This window comes from Canis aureus, chromosome 28, assembly GCF_053574225.1.
Source record: "Canis aureus isolate CA01 chromosome 28, VMU_Caureus_v.1.0, whole genome shotgun sequence".
NCBI lineage: Eukaryota > Metazoa > Chordata > Mammalia > Carnivora > Canidae > Canis > Canis aureus.
In genome coordinates, this window is record NC_135638.1 from 34,705,566 (window position 1) to 34,733,295 (window position 27,730).

The window sequence follows — 27,730 nt, forward strand, 5'->3', positions numbered from 1 at the left end:
AGGATCTTAAACTTTCCCAGGTCAGCACACCCTTAGCATCTCAATGCATTTTTTTTATGGTGCATTGGGTCCAAAAGAAATACCTAACAATCTTACTCATTGAATAGTTAGGTCTAAACAAACTAATGTGTATTCATTCCTGAACAGCTTAGCCATTTGAAAAAAAATTACACATAAATTGAAAGAAAAAACACTATTTTAATTTTATTCTTAAATAACACAACTGCTTTCTAATGAAGTGTATGTTGGGTGATATGTAACATCTCAGACCTTTGAATCAGACTGGATACTGGTGTCCTCATTTCCTGTTCACATTGGTCTTTGTGTGGTGTTTGCTTTCTGTCTCTACAACTGTGGAAAACTCACACTTGCAGAGATATAGTATCACTGAATGTAAGTAGTGTGGTCGATGTTGGAACTGTGAACTATTTTAAGTAGTTCACGTGATGTCTGAAAGACATCCAGCATCTCTGTGCTTGCTTTGAGCAAGGCATCCCATGAGTTTGCTGTGGCATCTCTGCACTTGGTGCATTTGGGGGATGCTGTCTTAGCTGATACAACTTCTTTAACTCTGATGACCTTCACCCTCACCTCTCCCTTAGCCAGCTGCTCCAGTGACCACCCTATCCTTGTCCTGACCTAGAAGATATTTACCTTTTACTCTTATATTCTACTCTTTCATTCCCTGATCACATTATCCTATAATCTGTCTCACACTCTTTCTCCTGATTGTGACTTTAGCTTCGTGAAAATCTCAATGTTCTTCACTTTTCCACTTTCTGCCAATCCATCAGTTTCTTTCTGCTTAAGCATTTTCCCATCTAGCCCATCGTTCAACATCTCTACTTATGTCCCCAGCCTGCTGAACATTAAAAGCTCTATTTAAATTGGAGCTAGTAATCCCTAACATCATTAAGACCCTAAACATTGCCTGAAGATCTTTTATATATGTCTTCTTGGCTATCCCAAGATGATCCCCAACATTCCCCTCATTTCTCAAAATCCTCACTATAATGCTTTCAACTTCATGATCAGTGAGCTCCATGAACTTTACTGAGAGAACGAAAATCGGAATGCTTATGCTAGAACTCCCTTATCTCTCTCTGCTCACTACCCATAAACATCTCCATCTCTACTCAGACATCTTCCTCTCCTCATAGTTCAGTAAAGGAGGGTCCCTTTCATCTGTCAAGGAGAGTCCTACCACTTCTGTTCACATGCTCCATTGGTCCCTAAGGATGCACACTCCACCTTCTTTACCTGCTGTCTGCTCTGGCAAGCCAAGCCCTTGCTCTCTGGCTTCTGGTGGAGTTTTGGCCAATAGACCCTGTCAGGAGACTGGGGAGTGGAAAGAGAGGAAGGTATGTGGATCGAGCCCCCAGCCCCCTTCATGATGAGCCTTGAGTTGACAGTGGCTGCCTATCTCTGTCAAGCCACTGCTGGGTGGTCCTCTCTTAGAGCTGGTACACTTTCTTCTCTGGTCCCTTCAGGCCACGGGTGGCAGTGTCTCCTGCTACTAGTCCAGGAGTGCTCTGCTCTTTTTCCCTGTGGTTACTACTCCTGCCCACACCCTGGTAAATAGGCCCTTCATTGATCTTTCTTCAAACACCTGTTTTGAGTGTGTCACCTGTTTCCTGTTGGGACTCTGAGGTACAGATCCACCCTCTATACTCCTTTATGGCAATTTTTTCTAGAAGATGCCATTCTCTGGCTAGTGATCAGGCTGATGATAAGCTAATAATAATATACCAATAACTATGATTTATTAAGCAGTTTTGACAATCTAGGTACCATGACAACAGTTTTTAGCATGTGTGATCTTATTTAAACACTGAAACTGCTGCCATCTGTTCACAGCCCCCTTTACAGATGCAGGACTCGAGACTGACAGAGGATAAGCAATTTCCCCAATGTCACACGCTGGAAGTGGTAGAGTTGGAATTTGAGCCCAGGACTGTGAAGGACTCACCTGTTAGACATCTAACCACAAGGACACATGTCCTCACTATCAGGCCAGATGGGTTGTCATGACTTCCTAAACACAGAGAGGGGACCAGGAAAAAGCACAACATGGTTTGTGATACTGCACTGATGATACTATTTTTGGGGTTTAAATTTGGTGTTTGAGTCCCTTGGTTTATGAGGAATGCAAAGCAGCCAGCTTATTTCATCAGTGTCTTCCTGCAGAGCTCGAGTGCAGTGGGGACAAAACATTTGTGGCAGTGAGCAGGGATGGTAGGAGGACCAAACATGGACAATAAGTCCAAACACAAACTTCTTGCTCCTCATTCCATCAGGGAAAGGAGCATTTGTATGCCACCAGGGACTGACTTTTATGTTAAGATCTGTTCTGCCCAGTCATGGAAACATGCATGGGCCTTCAGTGAAGAGCTTTCTTCATGAGGGACTGAGTGATATCAGAAAACATGAGGAAAATTCTCTGAGACCACTGTTGTGCTCTGTGTAACAAAACAGCTCCAACATTCCCCTCATGTGGCTCCTCTCCTCTCACATTGCAGCCACACTTCACTTTGGTCACCAAATGTAGGGAGGTTTCCTGCCACCAAGCAATTCTCTGCCACACCAGCTGGGTGTCCTACAACTTAACCTAATTCTGACACTGTCCACCCAGAGGTAATGTAACTCTCAAGTTTTAGGGCTTAGGCCCACAAGACTGCTCTCTCCCCACTTCAGATGCCAATCAGAAGCAGCAAGTCCCAGGTCACCCACAACTTCTGCTTTACTTGGCTGCAAACCAGAGGTTCCCAAGATCCCCATCTTGAGTTTGATGAATTTGCTAGAGTGGCTCACAAAACTCAGGGAAACACTTACATTTAGCAGTTTATTAAAGCATGTAATAAAGGATACAGATGAGCAGCCAAATGAAGAGATGATGTAGGAGGAGGTCTAGGAGGGTCCTGAGTGCAGGAGGCTTTGTACTTGTGGAGTTGGGGTGTGTCACCTTCCAGATGTGGATGTGTTCACCAATCTGGAAGCTCTCTGAAGGCTATACTGTTGAGATTTGATGGAGGCTTCCTCACTTGGACATAATCAATTAACTCCATTTCTAGCCCCTCTCCCACTCTGAAGGATGGGGAACAGGGCTGGAAATCCCAAGCTTCCAATCATGGCTTGGTTTTCTGGTGGCCAGCCCCCATTCAGGAGTCATCCACGGCCCCACTCAGAGTCACTTCATTAGAATAAAAGATGCTCCTAGTACTCTTATCACTTAAGAAATGACAAGGGTTTTAGGAGCTCTGTGCCAGGAACCAAGGACAGAGGCCAATATACATATTTTCTATTATCTCCGATTCTCTCACCTACAGAATGCTGTCTCTCCTCAGGTAGAACGAATGATGGGTGGGGATTTGCCGGTGAGAAAGAGTGAAGCAGAAACACTATTTTTTGTTGATTTTCTTTTCAAGATGTTGGGGCTACTTAGGCTGGGAAGAATGTAAATGAAGATAACATAATTCTCATTCTTGCCTTGACCTCTTTAGCTTTGGCCAGTGCTTGGACAATGAACACATATCTAGTAACTGTGATTCAAATAAATCCTTTCTAAATACCCACCCACCTGGGTGGCTCAGTTGGTTAAGTGTCATGTTCAGGTCATGATTCCCAGGTCCTAGGATGAGCCCTGAGTCGGGCTTCCTGCCTGGCAGGGAGCCTGCTTCTCCCTCCCCTTCTACCCCTCCCCCTTACTCAGGCATGATCTCTCTAAATAAATTAATTAATTAAATATTTTAAATAAATAAATAAATAAATAAATAAATAAATAAATAAATAAATACTTGCCCTTGAAATCCAATGATTCCCTCCTAAATCTAAGCGCCCCTTTCAGAGACAGCGCAAGGGGAACCAGACAAATGCATAATTTGGTTTCTTCCACAGAACATCTGTCAAGTTTCTACCTTTGGCTCTTCTAGAGAAATTGGCGGGACATGTCAGAAAGATCCTAGAGTTCTGGAGCCAGTTCTGAACAGCTCGCCCATGGCTTCCTTTCCTGTTACCTTCATCTATTTTCTGGTCTGCCATATCAGAGGTGCCTCGTGAGCAAAAAGCAACTGGTTGAAGAGGATGGTTCCCCTACAAGCCTCAGGAGCCAGACGTCCAGAATTCTTTTACATGCCAGAGCTACATGGCTTCCTATTCTACTTTTGTAGGTCTTTAGTTTCTCTTCTGCCATCTCTTTGGCCTTGGGACTAAGAATGAGGCAAGGAAGGAGAAATATGGCTTTATCATCGTGGACTACTGTTCCATTTATTTACCATCTACAATGTGAATATGTGTGGTGTATCATGTTCACCAACCTTAAATCTTTTGAACCTAACATGAGCTTGGTTGAATGGACTATATTGAGGAGCCATTATTCCATAATTTTTTCTCTTGATTTTTTTCCCAAAAAGGACCTGGAGAGCATTGAGAGGTTCTGAAAGAAGACTTTCCCAAGAAGTGAGTTTCTAACTTACTCTTCATCCATTTCAGAACATTTAAAAAATTTTCCCATTAGATCATAGGAGTGTTGTTTTCTTTCTTAGCTTCTCAGATTTCTGAGAAGAAATCTTCTGAGAGAAGAAAGTCTGAAAAATGGGAAGCCAGTGTCCTTTGAGTAGCAGCAAGAAGAAAGTAATTTTCTTCATGCCAGAGGGCAGCACTCTGGTAAGTAGTGACTCTTTCCTTGTCACACTGCTGCTCTGGGGGCAGCTTGCTCTAGTACCCTTAAATTATGTGCTTGAAGAGTAAATAAAATAAAATAAAACACAATAAAATAATAGAAATCTTCCATCCTGTGTCACTGTCAGTGTTGTTTAACCTCCGTAGAAGCAACTTCTTAAAAGTCCAAATACTTTCCAGTATTAGATTTTTTGGTAAAAATACTTTTTTTTAAAAGATTTTATTTATTTATTCATGAGAAAGAGAGAGAGAGAGAGAGAGAGGCAGAGACACAGAAAGAGGGAGAAGCAGGCTCCATGAAGGGAGCCTGACGTGGGACTCAATCCTGGGACTCCAGGATCACGCCCTGGGCCAAAGGCAGGCAGGCACTAAACCGCTGAGCCACCCGGGGATCCAAGGTAAAAATATTTCTGATGGCCTTGTCTTTTTTAAGAGATTGTCCTAACTAGAAGCACACCAAATCTTCTACTATAAATGTCTTGTAAAATGTGCAATCCTTTGTTAGAAAGTTTTTGTTTGTTTTGTTTTGTCTTAAGCTCAAACACTCTTCTATCACTTTTACCAGAATCACTTGGGATGTACTTGTAAAAAATTCAGATTCCTGGTCCCACCTCGAATCTACTAAGTTGGAACATCTGAGTTGAAAGCCAAGGAATCTGCATTTATCATATTTGAGAACCTTGGTTCTAAATCACATAGATGCTAATTCGTGAACAAAAAAAGTCTCAATCTGGACCTAGACCATTATTTCTCAACCCAGGTTGTATATTAGAATTGCCTGGAGTGTTTCAAATATAAGATGTCTGGGCCTTACCCACCACCAACAGAATTTTGGTAGAGGTAGGGTAGTGGTGGTAGGATTTTTTTTTTTTTTTTTTTTAAGCTTCTAAGTGTTTCCAGTGTATAGCCACAATTAGAACTTCTGGTCTAAACCTTGAGCCCTAAGAATTGCCTTCAGGAGGTTTGTCAATATACTCACCAAAATGGCATAATATACAAAAATTGGAATGACTACCTGGCTCATGGTGAACTTCTCTTCTCAAGGACTCTTGATTCACAGTGTAGGGATCCTTGGCCAGAGTCCATTGATCCAGCTGAGATGTCAACCCATGCTGAGTTCACTAGTATCTTTGCCTTGGAAATATTTTTTGTTCTTAAAATCTTTTCATTTTTTTTCTTTTATTAGACTGTTTCTCAAAATAAATATCACTTTTTTCTTACAATAAAAATTAATAGAAGTAAATCTAGACAAAAGTTGTAAAGCAAAAATGAAAACTATCTCCTTCCAGAGTGAAATCTTATTAACATTTTGATGAGTGTATTTCAACATTTCTTTCTATGCGTATATAAAAAATGTGATCATATACATACTGTTTTGTCATCTTTTTTATTAAATGTAACATATCATGGGCATTTTTCTTTATCATGAATATTGATCTTCATGATTATTTTTAAATCAATATAGCAGCATTCCATTGCATGACTTTACCATGATGTATTTAATGAACTCCCTATTGAGAATTGAGAAAAGATACTTGGCATTTTTTCCCTGTTAGGAATAATGCTGTGATGGACATATTTGTACATTAAACTTTGTATGCTTTTCTGGTTATTTCCTTAGGATAAATTCAAGAAGTAAGATTGTTGGGTAAAGGGCACGCACATTAAAAAACTGATTATATATTACCAAAGTACCCCCTACGGCAACTGATCTTACTTCCACTGCTACTACCATAGCCTGGGAGTGTGTTGTTCCACGCATTACCAACACTAGTATTATCCATCTTAAAGTTTTGCCAAACTGTTAGGCAAAAATTATACTTATTATCATTTAATTACTTTGATTACTTAATCGGGTCTCAGAGAGAAAATTTCACTTGAGCCCTGGAAGCCACTAGAACTCAGTCCCACATTGGGGAAGAAACAAGTGACTGAGTTTATAAAGGCTAAGATGACATTCTGCTTATTACTATTATTTTTTAGGTGTCTGCTTTTGAGGTCTCACAGTGAAATTACTGGTTGTTTTTATTTTTAGTTCCCTTTTCGGTCACAAATATCTAAGTTAACTTGAGAAGAATTTGGAATAGTCTTGAAGAAGTTACTCACTGCCCTTCTGTCCCCCTCACCTCAGTGAGAAGTAGTGTGAAACAGGTCTGGCACTTCAGTTTACTAAATAGCTATGCCACTTTCCTTTGGTTATCATACTTCTGGCTTCAAAAAGTTTTTTTTTTTCTCAAAAACATTCTCTTGTTTATCCAGCAGTGGTTTTATTCCTCCCCCCCATTCCACTGTTTTTATTTTGTTTTAATTAAGATAATATTCACATACCACAAATTTAACCATTAACTGTTTTAGAGTGTACAATTAAGTGGCCTTCAGTTCATTCTAGTGTCATACACGTCTCCCATCTAGCTAGTTCCAGGACCCTTCCATCACCCCAAAAAGGAGCCCCGTATCTAGTCACTCTCCATTCCCTTATGTGTGCTGTGGCTCCTTTGTATACAATTAAGCTTGCACAAATGAGCTTAGGTATGGACAGTCAAAAGAAATGATCAAATATCAATCACATTTCTTGTGGGGTATGAGTCTCAGCCAGAAATGCAAATATCACCTTTTTGGATGGCTATTAAATGAAAAAAAGACAAAACAGAAAAGAAGTGCTGGTGAAGATGTGGTAAAGTAGGAACTCTTGGCACTGCTGGTAGGACTGTAAACTGGTGTAGCTACTCTGGGAAACACCATGATAGTTCCTTAAAAAATTAAAATTAAACACAGAAAAATTAAACACAGAATTTCCATATGATCCAGCAAATCCATGTCTGGATATGTACTTCAATGAGTTGGAGGTCAGGATTTGAACAGGTATTTGTACAACCATGTTTAACCATGTTTATCTCAGCATCATTCACAATTGCCAAAAGGTGGAAGTGACCTAAGGGACCATCCATGGATAAATGACCAAACAAAATGTGATACATACCTACAATGGGATATTACTCAGCCATAAAAATCAATGAAATTCTGACATATGCTGCAACATGAATGCACCTTGAAGACATGCTGCAACATGAATGCCCCTCGAAGACATGCTAAGTAAAATCAGTCAGTCATGGAAAGTATATAATTTGAGTTATGAAAGTACCTAGAGTAAATAGTCAAATTCAGAGACAGAAAGAATAGTGGTTGTCAGGGGTCGGTGGGGAGGAGAGTGTGGGGAGTTACTGTTTAATGGGTAGAGGGTTTCAGTTTGGGAAAATGTAAAGAGTTCTAGAGGTGGGTGGTGATGGTGGTGGTTGCACAACAGGGTTAATGTTCTTAATAATACTGAATTGTACACTTAAAAATGGTGAAAATGGAAATAATGATTGCATCTTAAAATTTTTAAGTTTCTGATACTAAAAAATATTTTTTTAGCCACTTTTAGATACTACTAGAGCACCAATTAACTCATTATTTTGAAAACTGGTAAATAAAGGTTAAAAAATCCTGAAAAAAAAAAAAAAAGATATGTGAAGAGAGAAATTACATTTGCAGCCAGTTTGAAGGATCTTTCTTTTCGGCCTTCTTATTTTAGTATCTATATTCACTGAAAGCTGGTTATTACCTTGTGTGTGGGCCCCTTGCCAGCCTGACAGATGAGCTTGGGTATGGACACTCAAAAGAAAAATTATCAAATATCAAATGTGTTTCTTGTGAAGTATGAATCTCAGCCAGGAATGCAAAATTTCCCTTTTTTTCCTTTATCTGTAGCTCCAGTTGTGGAGGCACTATTATATTACTCTCTTATCAGAACTGGATCAAATCTGATTTGTTGAAAATGGAAGTTATGACACTAAAGTTAGAAATCCCTTAAGTTGAAATTTGAGTAGTACAAAATGTGATATTTTGGAAATACACATAAAATATGTATTTCCTTCTAGGTTTTGTCTCTGTTTGCTATAGAACTTTAAAAAAAAATTGTTAACTGGAGGGTGGCTCCAGTTCTTGGTTTTGTTCTTGATTTTGGCTCAGATCATCTCTGCACTGGGTGTGGAGCCTGCTTAAAATTCTCTCCCTCTGCCCCTCCCCTCTGCTTGCACATATGCACATGGGTGGTAGCCCTCTCTCTCTCTAAAAAAAAATTGTTAACCAGATCCTTCTCCATGGACCAAAACATCTCAAACAGTAAATAGCAGCTCTTTATATTTTAATGTCTATTTTATTAATATTATAATTTATTTAAACATTTCTTCAAACATTAAGCATAAATGATTAATATTCCTCAAAGTATTTACGTGCTACCTAAGATGAATATATCAAAACTTACACATTTAACAAATTAAGTTACCCAAATGCTTAAGCATTGATTGCACACTTATTTAATCAAACTCTTCTAAACATTAAATAAAATCATGAATCTCTATCAAATGCTTCAGATAACTAGCAGGAAAGAGTGCACAGGAAGATAGTGATAATTACGAAACAAATCATACTTGCTAGTACAAGTTACAAATACGCTAATGCCATGGATTGATTTATTGATTGATTGCTTGATTTTCTGGGGTTGCCTTCCTAAAGCTGCAGAGAGTTTCACCAGGGCTGAGAGGGAAAAGGACAGCTTCCCAGACTAGCTGAGGTTGCCGAATCTGGTTGTCAAGCAACTGATTCCTGGTCAAGACCTAGCCTCCATTGTGCTGTGTAAAACTTTTAAATGTGAGCCACTGTAAAAAGACTGAGTTCCTTTTTATATTTCACTTTCCCTTTTACATTAATGAGTTTTAAATCCATGTCTTTCAGGAGACTTTTAGTTCTTCAAGCTTCATGTATTTCCAAGAAATGATACATTCTTTAGCTTATCCTGCCATTAAGACCTAATTTCTTAGTATTACTGGAAAATGATGGGTTGTATGCATTATATTTAATAAGGTCATTCGTAGTTTTTGGCTACAAGTGGATGAGGGATCATTCCATCTTTGGGACATTTGGCTAACAGATCATCTGGGAACAATTACATATCACCACTAGTATTGATGACCTGACTGATCTCACATTTACCTAAGGTTCTGTTCACTTATTAGAATATCTTTTTTTCCTCATATAGGATAATTTCTATTTTTATCTTTTAAAAAAATCTGACAAAAAAAATCTGACACCCTCAATTTGCTCTTAAGCTCATCCAATGGATTTTTATTTTCAAGTATTATACTTTCCAGTCATAGAATTTCCATTTGTTTTTTTTTTATGATGTCTATTTCTCTGCTGAGATTTTTCTCTCTTTGCATTAATTATGAGCATATTTTCCTTTATGCCTACAGGCATAGTCATAGTAGTCACTTAAAAATCTTTGTCTACTAATTCCAACCTCTAGATTACCTCACAGTATCTGCCGGTTGTCTTCTATAGATAGGTCATGTTTCTCTGTTTCTTTGCTATATCACATAATTTTGGAATGTGTTCAGAATATTGTGGGTGATACACTACATAGATTCTGGACTCTGCTATGTTATAGCAAAAAGCATTGATGTTTGGTTTGGGCAAGGTGATACCTTGCTGAACTCAAACTGCAAACTCTGTCTTCCCTGCTTCACTCTGGCCTGGAGCTGGGCTCTGCGTGATTCAGCAGTTAGTGAGGGGTCTGGGCTGTGTTTATACACAGAACTTGGTTCTTTGGCCCTCTTGTTTCTGAGATTATTCTCTTCATTTTCTAACTGCTAGTTCGGCCCAATCTCAGTTCTCTTACTCTTCCAGCCAATAAAACTTAAAAAAAAAAAAAAAAAAATCCCAGGTTTAGCCACATGGAATAGACTGGGACCTCCCCCAACATTAAAAAAAAAAAAAAAAATAGACAACTCACCCAGTGCCTTCCCTTCTTCCTGTGTCCATCTCCTTCTAGTATCTTCCTGCTTTTGTTTGTTCTTTAGTATCTTTAGGTAATTGTTTTAATATTTTATTCAGAGTTTTTAATTGTTACTTGTGGGAAGATTGGTCCAACAGGAACTACCCAGCCATTGCCAGAACATCTTTTTAAGGTCAACGATTCAGCTTAAATTTTCTAATTTATCATAGAATATATTGCTCTCCTTACTATTTTTTTTTCTTTTTTTTTTTTTTTTACAATATGACGTCTTGGCCATTAAATGTTTTACTGCATCATAGAAATGATTGCAAGGGAAAAGTTTCCTCTAAACAAGGAGTACCAAAAAGGTTGGCTAAGTCTTGTATAAATGTAAGCCTATATTATTTTTCAGGAGTTTATGATGGAATGATCTATGTAGACTCTGATTCCACCTGATAGCAATTGTATGGTTAGAGCAAGAGTTTTAACATCTCAAAGTTTGTTTTTCTTTTTATCAAAGGAAGATTGTGATTCACTGACCTCTGTTTGCAAAGCTGAGATTATAATTAAGTGATATGCTACACTTTAAAGTATCTTAGGATGAAAGCAATTCTAATTATTTCCTTTACTTGGTGTCAACTAATATTCTGGATGTTAAGATGGGGATTGAAAACATAATGGCTTTAGCTCAAACCCTTCACCTCCCATCCTTCTTCTGTTGCAGTTAGCAGACTGGAGAGGGCAATACTACCAGGGAGGTCTGGTGGTTAGCCACTTAGGCCAGGCCTCACCACATGGCAGGATCATATGATGATGTTCCAGCATCTGACCCTCAATCTCACACTCATTTTAGTTTTACTAGTGTTCCAGAACTGATCAGACTAATAATTGATCTAACCAATCTCACAGAAGTCTAGCATGCACACTAGAAAGCTAATTTATTAATCTGCCACAGTAACCAGAATACTTGTGTCTGATGTGCAGGGTGCTGGGCATTAGAGTAATGTAAGCTAAATGTAAGCTAAATTAATAACCTACAGGTTTTCTTGATACAGAAACAGGGCAAAGAGACATGGGTAATGACTACAGTAACAATAAAAACATCTGCCATTCCGGGTGCTTTATATTCTTTTTGGTTATTTTTACAACTCCAAATAAGCTAAAATATTCATTTATATCAGAAATTCATCATCTTACTTTGAACATAAAAAAGGCACAACTTAAAGTAGTAGAAAACCAGTTTCTCCTATATCTGGTTAATAAATGTTGGATAAGATGTAAAGAATATCAGCTTGAGGAGAGCAACATTATTACCCTTAGCAGGCAGGGCTCATGGTCTCAACCCAGGGAATGTATATGCTCATTTTACCCAAGAGTCTTGAGGACACACACTAATCCAACCGAGCAAGGTTTGGGCATAATATCGAGGAAGCTGGACTAGAATATTAGTGTAACAGATTAATTATACTGATCATAACCAGGTAAGCAGGATACGGAAAAGGGATAGTGAGCATGGAGCCTAGGTAATAAGGGAATTTGAGAATGAAAATTTGCAGGTCTTTATCCCGGACCATCAAATGTCCAGACATTGAATCTGCAGAAGGAAATAGGCCTATCATTAGAGAGCCATGTTTTTTATAGGGCCAAGGTGGTTCATTTGGTTTCACTCTAGTCAGAAAAGTGGCTCCTATGTTTCCAGGATTTGATCTTAAGCACATTTAAATTCTCTAGTTTTTAGTGTCTTCAAAACTGAAAAAGATAAATTATAATATCTTAATTTGGAGTTCTCTTTTTCCACTCTGTTGCTTTCTTTCAGAGCTGGACAGCCTAAGTGACCCAACTCACTCGGAGTAGAAGTCCCACTAAAATAATGATACTTATGGTGATGGTAACGTTTTCTGAGCTCAACAAATGCCTATCACTGCTCTATGTGCATTTTTTATCCTCATCAATCAGCTATTGTTATCTTCAATCTTTACAAATAAGGAAGTAGAGCGCTGAGAGGGTAAGAGATTTGCCTCAGGTCACACAGTTTATAAATGGCTGACATTGGAATCAAACCCCGGCCTTCTACCAACACACTGAATTGCCTGTTGGTTAAAATTACTAACTGTTAAGGCTGAATTGTGTCTCCTCAAAATTCAGGTGACCCCAGGACCTCAGAAAATGACTGCATTTGGAGATAGGGCCTTTGAAGAGGTGACTGAGTTAAGATGAGGCCGTTAGAATGAGTCCTAACCGCATCTGCCTGGGGTCCCTGTAAGAGGAACACGAGAGCTGAGCCCACACAGAGAGGCCATGTGAGGATGCAACGGGAAGGAGGCTGTCCACACGCTGAAGAGTGAGGCCTCGGGAGACATCAGCTTAGCCAGCACCTGGAGCTTCTAGAACATGGGAAAAATACATCCTCTTGTTCAAACCATCGAATCTAAGGTATTTTGTTACAGCAAGGACTGCCAAGCTAACACATTAATCGTGTTCAAAGTAATTTTAAAGTTCTTCTCCCTGATTTCATTTATCATTTATTCTTCCTTTCTCTTTGTCCCCCCTTCCTTCCTTTCTCTCCTCCTCTACTTCTTTTTCTCTTGCTCCTTTTCCCTCTCCTTCTCCTCCTTCTCCCCTTTTTCTTCCTCTCCCTCCTTCTCCCTCCCGGTCTCTCTTCTTTCCATCTTTCTGAATGAGAAGGCTTCTTAATCATCATGTGAAAGGGTTGACATTTATATAGAAAAAGGAGTCACTGGTCCTAGGTGGAAGCCCCAGCCCATGCATGATTGATTACAGCATTCTGGCATTCCTGAGGTCTTTGCTGACTTTTGGCCTCTCCTGGCTGGTCGGCCTCAGGGCCTCCCCATGAGCTTCGTGGCCCCAAGTGGTGAGCATGTGCACATGGCGCTGAGCCTCAGTGAGGATGGACCAGCTCTCAGCTCTCCTCCAGGGTTCTGTGTACTTTGGAGGATGTGGGGCAGGTTTATATTCTGCTGTCTAGGGATCCTGAGATGGCCCAAGACCACACTTGTGAATTAGTCTAGTGATGCTTGCTGTGCCCCCTAGAAATTAGCTCAGGGTAGCTGACTGGCTGACTGCTTGCTTAATGGGGCTGTGATTAACAATGTCCCAAGGAGCTATCTTTTTCTCATTTAAATCCTCAGTGCCCAGCTGTTTTAATAAAGGCTTTATTATTTAGGTATGGTGAGGCCAACAGATCACCATGATTGCCACTGGAAAGATAGTTTGTGACTCACAAGTCCCAGGAGAAGAGAGCACATGGTTCTGTGCAGGGACACACAGGGAAGCACTGGAATTGATCCAGAGGCAGAGGAGCAGGAGGGAAACCAGGGATCAGAGCCTTTATTGTGCTTTCTACAGGGAGGAACGCAGGGAGGCACGCAGGGTAAGTAGGTTTAGGATTGGCTGACTTGAGTCATTTCAGTGGGCTCTGGGGTACAGGGGCTGCCCCTAGTTCTCTGATACCACTGTGGGAGATTGGCTCAGAGCTGGAGAGCTGTTGAAGTATGGGCTCTAAATTGGTTGGTTTGCTTTAAAAAGTACCCTGGAAGGCAGGGAGTCTCTAGGAACTGTATTAAAATGGGAGGGGCAGTCCCTCCAGTGTCAGGAAGGCCCCAAAGCATCAGAAACAGGAAATAAATTTCTGTTCATGTCTTCTGCCCATTTCATGATTGGATTTTTTTGTTTCTTGGGTGTTGAGTTTGGTAAGTTCTTTATAGATCTAGGATACTAGCCCTTTATCAGATATGTCATTTGCAAATATCTTCTCCCATTCTGTAGGTTGTCTTTTAGTTTTGTTGACTGTTTCTTTTGCTGCACAGAAGCTTTTTATACTGATTAAGACCCCAAAGATACAGATGTAGTGAAACACCAGGGCACCTGCACCCCAATGTTCATTGCAGCAATGTCCACAATACCCAAACTGTGGAAGAAGCCACAATGTCCTTCAACAGATGAATGGATAAAGAAGATGTAGTGTATGCATATACAATGGAGTATTAGTCATTAGAAATGACGAATACCCACCATTTGCTTTGACATGACATGGATGGAACTGGAGGGTAGTAGGCTGAGTGAAATAAGTCAATCGGAGAAGGACAATCATCATGTGCTTTCAATCATACGAGGAATATAAGAAATAATGAAAGGGATTATAAGGGAAAGGAGGGGAACTGAGTGGGAAAAATTAGAGAGGGAGACAAACCATGAGAGACTCCTAACTCTGGGAAATGAACAAAGGGTTGCGGAAGGGGCGGTGGGTGGGGGGATGGGGTGACTGGGTGACAGGCACTGTGGAGGGCACTTGGTGGGATGAGCACTGGGTATTATACTCTATGTTGGCAAATTGAATTGAAATTAAAACAATGCCAAAAAAAAAAAAAAAAAGAAAAGGGAAACAGGAAATAAGAGAAGTGGTTAATACACCGGCATAAAGTTATGCTCTCTAACAACATTGTGGGCATCTCCTACAGTAAAGCACTGGGCCACAGTCGCAAACAGGCAAGATAACACGCATGCTTGTATCAAGTGGGATTGACAGCGCACCAGAAACCCTTGCGTTTCCTTTACTACAGATCTCAACATCTTTACTATTTTCACAAGGTTTTTTGGGGATCAGCGAGTGAAAGAGAGGTGGCAAGGGATGGTTTCCTTGTAACTTCCAGGCCCGCGTGTGCCTGTGCAGAGGGCACTCTGTGCCCTTGCCTTCCCCACAGGGCAGGCCGTATGGGTCTATGCCCCATGTGAGGGGAGAGGACCATGTGTGTGCTGGGTAGGCTGCTAAGTGCTCTATTAATTAGTATTATTCAAAAGCTGAATGAATTTTCTTGAGTCACAGAAAGTATTCAGAGAGTAATCACTGGTTGTAGGTGTTGTCACCTACAACCATTAAGTGGATAGTTAGACTTGCTCACTTCAAAGATACTTTCTTATTTATTTTAAATTTATTTAAACGAAAAAGTATTTTTTATAGTTAAAAACAAAATTTTCAATTTTTTTTGGTCCTAAGTTTTCTCATATATAAGATAGTATATGCCTCACAGGGTTTTATTAGTATATCATTATTTTTTCTATTACAAAAATATGAATGACTAGATTATTTTTCTTTAATCACATTGATAATATTTCTTTGGGAAAAAAGCATAAATCTGTGTGAATACACAGGATAAATCTGGTTTCTACCCTGAAGCTAATGTTAAAGACAAGATGGTTAGCCTCTTCCTACTTATTCCCCATCTTTGGATAGATAGCTTGGCCTGAATGGTCAGTATGGTCGTATCAGCTAGCTCTTTGTCCTGTAAATGTGACGAGTGAGATTGGGGGTAGTGCAGGAGGTAGATGAGGGGCTTTCCAATTTTGTTGCTGACTTCTGTAAGTGTGAAGATCTTAAAACTGAGCCTTAATTTCTTTGAGGAGTTTGTCTTCCTCTTTTCAACAAATTGTGGACAACTTAAATTGGCTTTATCAGTTCCATAGCTGGAGAATATTATAAATATTTCCCCTCCAAATTTTTGGCTCGACATGGACTCTCTGTTAGCTTGAAAATAAACAAGAGACAGACAAAACAAAGCCCTAAACTGACCAGGTTATGAATTGTCATATGAAATAGAATTTGGAAGTGGTCATCACTGATTTTATTTAAATCTATCACTTCTCCCAAATAAAATATAATAAATTTCGTCTGAGAGGCTCTAAGTTTGGGCATCTGAAATACATTGATGGCAAAATGATGGGCCAAGTTACCTGTTCATAAATTTTGTCAGTGAGATTGGAGAAGCATAGAATTTTTTATTGACACTCTAAAGTCTTCCTTGTTCTAGTTTTATAACTCAGGGAAACAAAGTGCCCTGAGATTTGCACACACCTCCTTCATTTCATCTGATAATGCATCCTCATTTATATAATTAATTAGACACTAAAGTTAATTAAAATACCTGATGAATACTTCCTGCCACCGGAGCTCCTTATGGTTTGTTATAATTGATGGCTATTTTGTTTGTTCATAATAACTCTGTTGGAGTGTCCTCTCTGGTTGGACTCAGGGTAATTTTTCTAGGTTAGATTTAGATCTTTATAAGACAACTTTTTTCCTGGATAAATCTCACATGGAAGAATAGCCAAAGAAAGCAAGTTAAAACAAGTGCTTTTGTGGCTAGACCCCAACTTTCTGGCCTTTCTCCTTCTTATGATTCCACTTAGGAACACACTGGTCTCGTCCATATTTAATTGGGAAAATTCTTTACTCTCCTAAACTACTGACCCATTTGGGACATTCAATCTGAAGATAGCAATTTTTCCTTGACAAATTACTAGTTTCATTTCTCAGTTAATAAATAGCCTTTGAGAACTTATTTAATTTGTGATTGGTGTTGTAGAAAAATAGGTAAAGGACTAGATTCATAATCTTTGCCTTTGAGTTTGGACAGGAACTCATTAGTATTAAGTCACACAAACTGACTATATATTTTAGTTGCTGATGTGTACATATAACTTGAAAATTAACACTATTGTGAGATCCAAAACTAGCTGGAAGGGGAGTCTACTGAGGAGTTATATCAGTATAAGTAATTTAAAAGAGGAATATATTTTGCTTTTCTTTTATACCCCTTATGAAATATGTACATTCATGATTTGAAACACTTTCAGATGCATTAGGACTCTAAGGTCCTATTTGCCAAAGATATAGGTTTATAGTCACAAGTAGAAATAGTTTCAAGAGTTGTCCTCCTCTATAAATACTGTTAGAAAGAATTGTTTAAAACCAATTATCAATACTTACAGGAAATGCCTTTCAAAATTTAATTGACTGATCATCAACCATTATGTGTAGTTGGATAACTCATTTAGATATCCAGGAGTACATTTTTCAACTAATTTTGCCCTGAGGCTTTACCAAGACACTGCTTAAAATTAATTGTTTCATGAGTGTATCATTGAGAAATTTTTGTTTATTTATTTTAAATATTTTATTTATTTATTATTCATGAGAGATAGAGAGAGAGAGAGGCAGAGACACAGGCAGAGGGAGAAGCAGGCTCCATGCAGGGAGCCCGACATGGGACTAGATCCCGGTCTCCAGGATCAAGCCCGGCGGAAAGCGGCGCTAAACCACTGAGCCACCCGGGCTGCCCTCATTGAGAAATTTTTAATAGTGAAATAGAGAAGCTTGTATTTTTCTAGACCAAAATGATATCAGGGATGTTCTCCAGTGTAGGATTTGGGGACTTGGACTTGAAACAGGCACAGGACTTTGTTTTGAAGAAATGTTGACCTTAACTTGGAAATGTTCCTCCTTGTCAATCTGCTAGTCCAATGTGAGTCTGATTATGGTTTTCATTATTTATAAGATGACTCAAATCTTTTAAAAATATATAGTTCTTATTAAAGCTTGTAGCAAGAATATGTACTCCGGGCTCTCCTTAGCAAATATAGCCTTGAACATAACCCACTTCCCTTTACAGGTCCATGTTAGGCAGAAAGAGGGATTGATTCTCAAGGAGCTATAGTTCGTCCATCCTTCTTAGATCTGTATTTCTCAAAGTGAAATGGAATCACTGAGGAGCTCCTTAAAAATGGTAAGGCCCTGGTCCTGAATCTGAATCTCTGTAATGGGACAAAAAACCTGCAGTAAACCAGCAGCATTACACTCTGTCTGCATTGAGACCCCACACACTCCACAGCTAAATCTATCTGGGACCAAGCCAGATCTGAGAAGCATTTGTACCGAATTGTGTTCTGGCATAAAGCCCTCAGAGACCTTGGGAGAAGCAGTCATGTAGGGAAAACATCCAGTTTTTTGAGGAGCCATGGCTATTGTATGAGCCCACTACCCTCTACTATCAGTGTGATGGGCCCCTGCCTAGAGTGGGAGAACTGGGAAATCTTAACTCCCCTCTTTGGCCGAGACTTCACTTTTTATTCCCCATTGGATCCCAAAAGTCTCCAGTATGTCTTTTATTCTAATCATTAAATAGAAATGCAGTATTGCCATAATTATTGTAGGGATATTCTTCAGGATGCTATCCACTGTGTCACTTGATGCCTGGTACCTCCACTCAGTGTCACCTGGGATAATTTCCCTTAGTTCTTGCTGCTACTGAAAACTATAACCTCTTAGGTAAATAATATTTGTTTTGTCTTTTGGAGAATGTGAATGTTGCCAACTGCTCATGTTTTTGGCTTTTGTTTTGGTAACTGGGCAAATTCAGCATTAAACATGTGGGCCACTTTTAATAATGAACTGTGCAGGCCATTATGGCACATATTTCTGTACGCTGACTTTTCTGCTTATCTGTGTATGTGACACCACTTGCCCTCTGCCATGGTTTTTTTAATCTTTGGGGTAAAAATCTTGTAATTGCTCTATGTATATTTTTTGATTCTTTAAATCCTTAAGGAATGAAGATATAGATTCAATAATAAACAAAACAATTACAGTAATCCTCCATTATCCACAGGTGATACATTCCAAGACCCTCCAGCATATGCATGAAATCATGGACAGTATTGAACTCTATATATATTATGTTTTTTCCTATACATATATACATACCCATGATAAAGTTTAATTTATAAATGAATAACAATCTCTCTTTCTCAAAATATCTTGCACTGTACTCACCCTTCTTGAGATGATGCAAGATGATAAAATGTCCACGTGATGAGATGAAGTGAAGTGAATGACATAGGCACTGTGACAGAGCTTTAGGTTACTCTTGACCTTCTGATATGACAGAAGAAAGATCATCTGCTTCTAGACCACGGTTGACCACAGGTAACTGATAAGAGGAGACTGCTGTAATATGTAAAACATTAAATTTTTTTTAAAGGATTTTATTTATTTAAAGAAAGAGAGAGAGAGCATGTGCTTGTGCACATGATGGAGCAGAGGAAGAAGGAGAGGGGAAAAAAAATCTCTAGTAGACTCCCTGCTGAGCAAGGAGATGGATGAGGGACTCGATCTCAGGACGCTGAGATCACGACCTGAGCTGAAATCAAGAATTGGATGCTTAACTGACTGAGTCACCCAGGCTTAGGTTTTTGTTTTTATTGTGTCTTGCATATAAGACATTTCATAAAAAATCTGCTAAATGAATAAGTGGTGAGTTCTAGAAGGTATGTAAAGGAAATCTGGACATATGCTATTTTTGCAGAGAATACAAGAATAAAACTAACAGTTAATAATAGTAATAATAGCCAATAGCAGTTGTGAGCTATGTGCTATAGACATGATCTTGCTTGATCGTCACAAGAGATAAACGAGATAGGTATAACTAGTACATATAAGGACAGTGAGCCATAGGGCAATGATTTTCCCAGGTCACCAGAGGGTAAGTGACAGAGCAGGACGTTTTGGGTATGTTTTCTTGCCAACCTTTGGTTTAGTGGCTACAGGACTTTGGTTGAACCCAGTGGTTGCAGACCTTGACTTCTCCCCACTTTGTTCCAGGTGTTAATTTGTCCTAACTAACTTAGACTTTAGATGAGGTTGTCTTGTTCTCTGAGATCAAGGCAAGATTAATATAAACTCTTGCTTCACCTCCTGGACAAAATCCAACATCTTCCCCCAAATCTTTGCAGATTCCCAGAGGCTTTTATACCCACAGTCAATTCTGGCTCAAAGTTGCTGCTTTGATGCCGTTCTCAAACTTCTCTGGGTCTCTCCCCTTCAGCTATTCTCTTCTCTCTGTTCTGTGCTGTTGCAAAGTAGAATTTGGTTTCTTTGGCTGGTTTCAACAAGCCCCCTATCGTGATACACTTGTGTCTGGCAGATTTTAGGAAGGTTTGAGGAGACAAACATCATTTAGAGACAAAATCCGAAAGCATTTAATATTGATCATTGGACGCTCCTCTTCTTTTATGTTCCTTAGCTAGCTTGCCATAGGAGATTGCTCGTTTGTCAGTTTCTCCAGCAGGTGTCAGGCTTGGGGCTCAGCACTTCTCTCTTCTCTCTACCCAGTAGCTATCCAGCCTAGACAGCTGGAGTTGGAGGTGTGGGTGTGTAGAAGGCGTTCTATGGTGTGTGGGCGTGGAGAGCTTTACGGTGGCCCATTTCAAGGCCATCAACTCTTAGACCAGTTGATTTGCCTGAAAAGGTCCTCATAGTTTAGATGTTTTCTCACTTCTTCTTTGCCACCTCCCCTTTTGTAAGGATCCCCTTTCTTGCTTTCCAGAGGAATAACATATCTCTCCCCCCATCCCAAATTTTATTATAGTACATTGCTTTCAAGTGTTAAAATCTTTGCACAAGGGAACCATTTGAAATATTGATGTGTCTAAGAGAGTGATAGATTCTAGTGAGTGGTTAGCTATTCCTTTATAGCTTGGGTGGTTTCCAGTTCTTGGCTTATAGCAAATTTGAAGGAGAACTTGATTGAGTTGTCAGCTGATAGATCATTTAAAAATACATTTTGAGGATACATAACTATGCTAATTTGGGGAAATATAACTCAGGGAGAATCCAGCAGTTGAGTGATGTTGCTACACTAAAATGCCTTCACTACCATCTACTTATTTAGGTGAGTAAAGCTTTTTCAGCATTTTCATCTATAAAAAAAGACAAGTCATGGTGAAATTAGTGCTGTGTCCTGGGTCTTTTTGGCAATAAGTGTAGTCATCTAAGGATATAGGAACTCAAAAAAAAGAACTGTACCAAATATGTAAAGCTAAACATTTCCAATTTTTCTTTTACTTTTCATGTAATATACAGGCATGCCCTGTTTTATTCCATTTTGCTTTATTGCTCTTTGCACGTATTGTGTTTTTTCACAGATTGAAGGTTTGTGGCAAACCTGCATTAAAACAAGTCTACAGACCTCATTTCTCCAACAGCATTTGCTCACGTCATGTCTTTATGTCACATTCTGGTAATTCCCACAATATTTTAAACTTTTCATTATTATCAGATTTTTAATGGGGGTTTGTGACTAGTGACTATGACTCACTGAAAGCTTAGATGATGGCTCACCTTTTTATTTGGCAATAAAGTATTTTTAAATTAAGGTATGTACTTTTTATTTTAAGACATAATGCTATTACACACTTAATAGACTATGATTTGGGGTGAACACAACTTTTATAGGCACTGGGATGCCACAAAATTCACTGGACTCACTTTATTGTGATATGTATTTTATAACAGTGGTTTAGCCAAACTTCAATGTGTCTAATTAGAGGAAATCCGATCATTTTCCTCAGTGGTGTACGCTTAATAATGGTAATGATAAGTCAACCCACGCACTGAAAAAAAAATGTAGAACTTTAGATTCATTGGAAATAAGCGAGCAACCAAATTCAAGTATTAACTTTCATTTATTTATGGTAATCCATAATAAGGCTTTCAAATATGAAATTTGAATAAAACACTATGGAAGAATTGAAATGGAAATCCAAGCTTTAGGAAAAAACATAAACAATAAGAAAGGATAAGATAAACAGAAATGTAAAAAGAAATAAGTAAATTCTACTACTTTCTTCCTGTAAACTCAGTAGATTATCTTGAACAGGCTCTAGTGCAAATGTGGCCAAACCACTTTGGAAGATCTGGCTATCATCCAGTGGGCAGGGCGCTTCTCCTGTGTACAAGAGGATGGGAGACAGTATGAGGATGATTGATGATTATATTCCTGCACGAGTCATTGCCATGGTTTGGGTGTTCTGTATACACTGACCTTAGAGTTATTACTCAGTTTTTTTTTTCAATGTAGTTACTCTTCACTGAAAAACAAAAATGCTTTCTGAGTACTAACCAATAAAACTAATCTTATCTCTTCTTCCCAGATGGTGCAATAAAGACCTAAAAATATCAAAGAAGTTTTCTGAAACATTACAAGTAAGTGGAAAAGAGGAATAGAGGACCTCAAGTCCTCATTCTAGGATTAGTAGACTGCAATTTGTGGCCGCAGGTGTGAGGTGAGGTACATAACTTGAAGATTATGGCAGTATGGTGGCTTATGGTGACTTGTTAAAGTAGACTGATGAATAACAAGCTCTTTCTTTTGACATTTTCTAGAATGGCCTTTTGAAATGGACCCGATGAAGTTTGTCCCTGCCAGGTCTCCTGTACCCTTTGCCCAGTGCTCCCATGCCTGTCAAATATGTCAAAAACAGAGGGGATTTTCATCAATTGGTTGGCTCCTTCCTTCACTTCCTGGAACTCATGTGAGGTGAACATGTCAGCGCCATAGAGGAAGCCACAGGAACAGGAGAGGAGAGGGGAGCAATGGCAACCCCTAGTCAGGGAAGGCACTTCTGTGGGGACATGTTCTTGTCAGATTCAGATTCAGAAAAATGCCTTGCCCTTGTCTAGGTCCCTCATGAAACCCCGAGGACACAAGCACCTGTAAATTTGGGGGCTGGCGGCTTCCATTGCCGCCCGTTTGAGACAAGAGGGAATCTTTGAGTTTGAGGGGGCTGGAGTGGGAAATGAAGGTCTGGGTAACGGACGCGATCTCTAGTTTTTCCCCTTGCAATGTTAGTTCACATATCATAAAATCCACTCTTTAAAAGTATGCAATTCAGTGGTTTTTAATGTATTCTGAATTGTGTGACTGTCACCACAGTCTAATTCCAGAACATTTTCATCACCTCGGAAGGAAATCTCATGCCCATTAGCAGTCATCCCCCAATCTTCCCTCCAGCCCCTGGCAATCATTTTTGTCTCTATGGACTTGTCTACTTTGTCTGTTTTGGGCATTTCAAATGAATGACTTTTATTTGAATGTGACTTTTTGTGATTATAACATTCCCAAGGTTCTTCCACGTTGTGGCATCTATCAGCACTTTGTTCTTTTTTTTTTTTTTTTTTTAAATATTTACTTATGAGAGACACAGAGGGAGAGGCAGAGACATAGGCAGAGGGAGAAGCAGGCCCCATGTAGGAATCTGATGTGGGACTTGATTGCAGGACCTCAGGATCACGACATGAGCCAAAGGCAGATGCTCAACCACTGAGCCTTGCAGACAACTCTACTTTGTTCTCTTTAATGGCTAATATTCCATTGTATGTCTATACTACAATTTGTTCATCTCTCCATCAGTTGATGGGCATTTGGGTTGTTCCATGTTTTGGTTATCACAAATAATGCTGCTATGAACCCTGGCAGAAAAGTTAATAGTTTTTTAAAGTACATGTAATTGAGAGCTCATTTTAGTTGAACAAATGCTGACAGGCTTGTCAAGAGTCCTTGATACCATACCTTACATTAGTCTGGCTAGTCCAAAAGCCATGGTAGATTAAGAGTAAGACATAACAGAAGTATTTTAGTATGCATGAAGGATGTGAACATGTTTATTTGCCTAGTATCATCTACATATTTTCAAATCATGTTTACAAATTTCATTCAAAAATGTTGCTGGCTGACTATATCTTCATTGTCATGGCCATATCACATTTGTATTTTAGAAATATCTCCCGATATATAAAGTTGTCTGTGGTTTGATTTCAACCTTATTCACTAGCCCAGTGGTTCCGAAACTGAGCACTGAGTGCCTTTGGAGACTGCAAGAAAATTATTTTTTTAAATATATTTTTTATTGAAGTTCGATTTGCCAACATATAGTATAACACCCAGTGCTCATCCTGTCAAGTGCCCCCCTCAGTGCCCGTCACCCAGTCACCCTATCCCCCTGCATCCCCTTCCACTACCTCTTGTTCATTTCCTAGAGTTAGGAGTCTCTCATGTTTTGTCACCCTCTCTAATCTTTCCCACTCATTTTCCCTCCTTTCCCCTATAATCCCTTTCACTATTTCTTATATTCCCCATATGAGTGAAACCATTTGATGCTTGTCCTCTGATTGACTTATTTCACTCAGCATAATACCCTCCAGGTCCTCCAGTTGAAGCAAATGGTGGGTATTTGTCGTTTCTAATGGCTGAGTAATATTCCGTTGTATGCATAGACCACATCTTCTTTATCCATTCATCTTTCAATGGACACTGAGGCTCCTTCCAGTTTGACTACTGTGGACACTGCTGCTATAAATACTGGAGTGCAGGTGTCTCAGCTTTTCACTGCATCTGTATCTTGGGGTAAATCCCCAGTAGTGCAATTGCTGGGTCGAAGGGTAGCTCTATTTTTAACTCTTTGAGGAACCTCCACACAGTTTTCCAGAGTGGCTGCACCAGTTCACATTCCCACCAACAGTGCAAGAGGGTTCCCATTTCTCCACGTCCTCTCCAACATTTGTTGTTTCCTGTTTTATTAATTTTCGCCATTCTCACTGGTGTAAGCTGGGATCCCACTGTGGTTTTGATTTGTATTTTGCTGATGGCAAGTGATGCGGAATATTTTCTCATGTGCTTGTTGGCCATGCATATGTCTTCTTTGGTAAAATTTCTGTTCATGTCTTTTGCCCATTTCATGACTGGATTGTTTGTTTCTTGAGTGTTGAGTTTAATAAATTCTTTATAGATCTTGGATACTAGGCTTTTATCTGATATGTCATTGCAAATATCTTCTCCCATTCTGTAGGTTGTCTTTTAGTTTTGTTGACTGTTTCCTTTGCTGTGCAGAACCTTTTTATCTTGATTAAGTCCCAACAGTTCATTTCTGCTTTTGTTTCCCTTGCCTTCATAGGTGTATCTTGCAAGAAGTTGCTGTGGCCAAGTTCAAAAAGGGTGTTGCCTGTGTTCTCCTCTAGGATTTGGATGGATTCTTGTCTCACATTTAGATTTTTCAACCATTTTGAGTTTATCTTTGTGTATGGTGTAAGAGAATGGTCTAGTTTCATTCTTTTGCACGTGGCTGTCCAGTTTTTCCAGCACCATTTATTGAAGAGACTGTCCTTTTCCAGCGGATAGTCTTTCCTCCTTTGTCGAATATTAGTTGACCATAGAGTTGAGGGCCTATTTCTGGGTTCTCTATTCTGTTCCATTGATCTACTGCAAGAAAACTATAGGGGCAGTGCAGGAATGTTTTAAATTTATGAGTTCAAGATATTCTAAACTAAGTGCTACTAGTTAAGGACAGGCTACAGTTTCAACATTAGATGGTGACACAATCTGTTGAATAAATATCTTTGTGAAACTGGGATGTTGGCAGGAGCTCTGATAAAGTGCCAAATACTGCATGAAAACCAATGTGGAATGGGAAGCAGCATGGCTGTGTTCAATCTGATTCAAAGATCTGAGAGGCTCTAGGGTAGCCCGCCTGATACACACATTCCCCAAATAAGTAATTGTAGTTCTTTAAGAATGAAATAAATATTTTTTCTTTGTTGCAAATTAAATGTTATTTGAACTAAACATTAAATAACTAAATAAATCATTTGGATTAAATGCTATTTCATAAATGAAGCTTTTAGCTATTCCCTTTGGCCTCAAGGTGCCTGAAAAATGACTGAGATATGTAAGTTGCAATAAACCAAGATGTTTGGGACCCTTTGTTCCAGTCTCTTCCCTTAGTTTCTCATGTTTTCTTTGTTGAAGTCTCAGTGTTTTTAAAGTATATCCTGTTCTTTCATGGGTCCATGTCCTTGCATGTGTCTCTTTGACCTGGAGTTCACCCCTTATCTCCATTCTTCTTCTACCTGGAAATTTTTTTTAAAACCCTTGGAGACTCTTCTCAAATATCCTCTCCTCTGGGAAGCCTTCCCAGACCTCTCCAGGTGTGCTCACTTACCGAATTTTCAATGTTTCCAGGATGTCTAGTTTATTCCTTCACTTTCTGCCCCCTCAAATTTCATTGTGCTGAAATCTGTCTGGGTTACTGGACTTCCTTTCTCATTCTGAGTTCCACGATCACAGAAACCACATCTTAGCAGCTCTGTATCTCCAGCACAGCACCAGGTGCCTTGTGACAGACCGGTTAACTGCATGAGTAGACTGAAAGCTAACACAAGATATCTATTAAACTACCCTCTCTCTTTCAGAATGCACGTCCCCCCGCCACTGGAAGCAATTTACTATGGTAATATTGGAGAGTACTGTAAATAATCCTGATTGCAGTGCCCAGAAAGCTTTATAATCAGTCAGAGAGACCACGTGAATACAAACTGTGACCGTTTCAAAGGCAATTTCCTGACCACCACCTCAAAGCACATGTCAGACACAAAAGTTGTGCCAATCTATGAGCTCCAATTGAAATGATAGAGTTCACTGCAAGTTCAGCCTGAATTGGGCTTAAATGAAATGAAATTGATAGCAGATGAAAGCTCAACAGGTTGCAGAATAATTATATACTTGTTACGATGTTCTCACTAATTGGAGCACTAGCTCAGTGAACCTCATCTTCTGGAACTGCTACTGGGGTAACTGGCAGACACATCTGTTTGGTACGAATCTGCATATTTGCTCATTTGCCAAAAATGTAAAGTAGAGCCTTGAATTAGTTTCAGTTCACTTCATCACTTCCAAGCTGAAGAATCAGCGGAATATATTACAGTGCTTCTCCCCTCCCCTCGACATGCCAAATTACATCCACAAGCGAACATTCACAAAAGGCAACCTTAAAAAGCAGGCTGTCTGGAATGGTGATGGACAGAGACGCCTACACCCTCTGCATGAACATGTACTACTCTCATTTATCTAACTAGGGGCCCCGTGCTCATACCAAAGGGACGGCTGATAAAAAGACACTCTCTAGAAGCTCTTATTTTCAAGATGAAGGTGAAACTTGTATTTTCTTAAAGGAAGGCCCCTTTAGCTCATACTTCATTCCCTTTGGCAATGTGTGCATTCATAGATAAGTATTTTCCTCATGTCTTCAAAAGTTGTGCTTCTAACCGAATTAAAGTTTAACCTTCATTAATCCCGGTGGGGTTCTCTCTAAAATAACTGGTCGCAGTTACTTTAATGTCCTGTTCATTTTATTTTATCATGGTTCTCAAATTATAGTAATCCTCCCAACCCTTAGATTCAGTATAAAGCAATTTCATGTTTATATTGTACTTGGCAGACTCAGGTTATCTTCAAATATTCTACAGAAATAAAACTATCAGTCCACAGAGAAGTAATCACCTGGTGGAGATGAAAATGCTTTAAAAAGAGAGGGTTTCCTCTTCCTCTTTAAAATATCAATTGCAATGATGTCTCACGTTGCTCCTCGTGGTTAATATTTTTGGAACCTTTATTTCAGAGCATAAGGAGCAGTGAGTGACTGAGTTACTTTTGAGAGAGAAATTCATTTACAGGCTATATCTTGAGCTTGCAGGGCCAGCTCCCCAAAACCGCTTCCAGAGAGACTGAAGCTCCTCCTTCCCTGGCTCCTACCTGTTTCCTCAAACTGGCACCA

General features: G+C 39.3%; 2 long non-coding RNA genes across 2 annotated transcripts in view; one reads left to right on the top strand and one right to left on the bottom strand.

Annotated features, from left to right (window-relative positions):
* Nucleotides 1-1,841: 1,841 nt before the first annotated feature.
* LOC144300637 (uncharacterized) lies at nt 1,842-27,720 on the top strand. Its single transcript, XR_013367409.1, has 7 exons — nt 1,842-4,662; nt 12,309-12,925; nt 17,959-18,072; nt 19,129-19,271; nt 21,269-21,363; nt 22,277-22,328; nt 22,509-27,720. It is a non-coding gene; the product is annotated as an uncharacterized LOC144300637 (long non-coding RNA).
* LOC144300636 (uncharacterized) overlaps nt 21,790-27,730 on the bottom strand; it is a 36,041-nt gene continuing 30,100 nt past the window's right edge. Inside the window, exon 3 of the long non-coding RNA XR_013367408.1 lies at nt 21,790-22,071. This is a non-coding gene — a long non-coding RNA (uncharacterized LOC144300636). The remainder of the gene's footprint in view (nt 22,072-27,730) is intronic.